At 41.4% G+C, this 2867-nt stretch overlaps 1 pseudogene; it reads left to right on the forward strand.

Annotated features, from left to right (window-relative positions):
* Positions 1-979: 979 nt before the first annotated feature.
* LOC132023000 (heat shock cognate 71 kDa protein-like) lies at positions 980-2640 on the forward strand (annotated as a pseudogene).
* The last annotated feature ends 227 nt before the right edge of the window (positions 2641-2867 follow it).

Genomic DNA, 2867 nt, shown 5'->3' on the forward strand with positions numbered 1-2867 from the left:
TAAAGAAGAGGACTAAAACACAGCAAAAGAGAAATGAAACATATACAAGTAAAATGACTGATAGAGAACTTAAAGTAATGGTCATAAAGATACTCACTGGACTTGATAAAAGAGTGGAGGACATCAGTGAGACCCTTAACAGAGAGGAAACCTTAAAGGAACCAATTGGATGAAGAACTAAATATCGGAAATTAAAAATACACTAGATGAGTAAATGGCAGACTAGAAAAAGCAGAAGGAAAAAAGAAATAATAGCTGAAAACTTCCTGAATCTGAGGAAGGAAACAGAAATCTAGATCCAGCAGGCACAGACAGCCTCCAACAAAATCAACACAAGGTCCACATCAAGACACATAGTACTGAAGATGATAAAAAATAGTGATGGAGAATTTTAAAAAGCAGCAAGAGAAAAAAACAAAAACGTTACAAATAAGGGAAATCCCATAAGGCAATCACCTTTTTTTTTAGCAAACTTTGAAGGCCAGAGGGAGGGACATGATATATTCAAAGTGCTGAAAAAAAACAACTGCAACCAAGAATATCCAACAAGTCCTTCATTCAGAATAGAAGGGAAGAGTTTCCCAGACAAACAAAAGTTAAAGGAATTAATTACCATGAAATCAGCCTTACAAAAAAGGATTAAAGGGGATTTTTTTCAGTGGAAAGAAAGGACTATAGGCAAGAACAGGAAAAGCAGGGACCACAAGAGCCGTAAAATTAACTATATCTACAAAAATCAGTTAAGGGCTCATTGAACGCGGGACTAGATCTTTGGATTGCTGTCTTCTTCTCAACCCAAGCCAGGCCCACACATAAGCAACCATGTCTAAGGGACCTGCAGTTGGCATTGATCTTGGCACCACCTACTCCTGCGTGGGTGTCTTCTAGCATGAGAAAGTGGAAACAATTACCAATGATCAGGGAAACCAGACCACCCCAAGTTATGTCGCCTTCACAGACACCGAACGATTGATTGGTGATGCTGCGAAGAACTAAGTTGCGATGAACCCCACCAACACAGTTTTTGATGCCAAACGCCTGATTGGACGGAGATTTGATGATGCTGTTGTCCAGTCTGATATGAAGTATTGGCCTTTCATGGTGGTGAATGATGCTGACAGGCCCAAGGTCCAAGTAGAATACAAGGGAGAGACAAAAAGCTTTTATCCAGAGGAGGTGTCTTCTATGGTTTTGATGAAAATGAAGGAAATCGCAGAGGCTTATCTTGGGAAGACTGTTACCAATGCAGTTGTCACAGTACCTGCGTACTTCAATGATTCTCAGCGTCAGGCTACCAAAGATGCTGGAATTATTGCTGGTCTCAATGTACTTCGAATCATCAATGAGCCAACTGCTGCTGCTTTTGCTTATGGCTTAGACAAAAAAGTTGGAGCTGGCACTTTTGATGTGTCAATCCTTACTATTGAAGATGGGATCTTTGAGGTTAAGTCCACAGCTGGAGACACCCACTTAGGTGGAGAAGCCTTTGACAACCGAATGGTCATCCATTTTACTGCAGAGTTCAAGCGCAAACATAAGAAAGATATCAGTGAAAACAAGAGGGCAGTTCTCCGTCTCCGTACTGCTTGTGAACGTGCTAAGCGTACACTTTCTTCCAGGACCCAGGCCAGTATTGAGATTGATTCTCTGTATGAAGGAATTGACTTCTATATCTCTATCACTCGTGCCCGGTTTGAAGAATTAAATGCTGACCTGTTCCGTGGCACCCTGGGCCCTGTAGAGAAAGCTCTTCGGGATGCCAAGTTAGACAAGTCTCAGATCCATGATATTGTTCTGGTGGGTGGTTCTACCCATATCCCCAAGATTCAGAAACTTCTCCAAGATTTCTTCAATGGAAAAGAATTGAATAAGAGCATCAACCCTGATGAAGCTGTTGCTTATGGTGCAGCTGTCTAGGCAGCCATCCTTTCTGGAGACAAATCTGAAAATGTTCAAGACTTGCTGCTGTTGGATGTCACTCCACTTTCTCTTGGCATTGAAACTGCTGGAGGAGTCATGACTGTTCTTATCAAGCGGAATACTACCATTCCTACCAAACAGACACAGGCCTTCACTACCTACTCCAACAACCAGCCTGGTGTGCTTATTCAGGTGTGTGAAGGTGAGCGTGCCATGACCAAGGACAACAATCTACTTGGAAAGTTTGAACTCACAGGCATACCTCCTGCTCCTCGTGGTGTCCCTCAGATTGAGGTCACTTTCGATATTGATGCTAATGGTATCCTCAATGTCTCTGCCGTGGATAAGAGCACAGGAAAAGAGAACAAGATTACCATCACTAATGACAAGGGCCACTTGAGCAAGGAAGATATTGAGCACATGGTCCAGGAAGCTGAGAAGTACAAAGCTGAAGATGAGAAACAGTGGGACAAGGTGTCTTCCAAGAATTCACTTGAGTCTGACGCATGCAACATGAAAGCAACTGTTGAAGATGAAAAACTTCAGAGCAAGATAAATGATGAAGACAAACAGAAGATTCTTGACAAGTGCAATGAAATCATCAACTGGCTTGATAAGAACCAGACTGCAGAGAAGGAAGAATTTGAACACCAGCAGAAAGAGTTGGAGAAAGTCTGCAACCCCATCATCACCAAGCTGTACCAAGCTGTACAAGACTAATTTCAGATTTAAAGACACCTGCAGACTGAAAGTAAAGGATGGAAAGCATTTATGATGTCAATGGAAGTGAAAAGATAGGGTATCAATACTTATATCAGACAAAATAGACTTTAAAACAAGACTAACAAGAGACCAAAAAAAGGACACTGCATAATCATAAAGGAAACAATCCAACAAGAAGATGTAACAATTATAAATATTTATGAACCTAACATGGGAACACCCAA

The sequence above is a fragment of the Mustela nigripes genome, chromosome 8, assembly GCF_022355385.1.
Source record: "Mustela nigripes isolate SB6536 chromosome 8, MUSNIG.SB6536, whole genome shotgun sequence".
NCBI lineage: Eukaryota > Metazoa > Chordata > Mammalia > Carnivora > Mustelidae > Mustela > Mustela nigripes.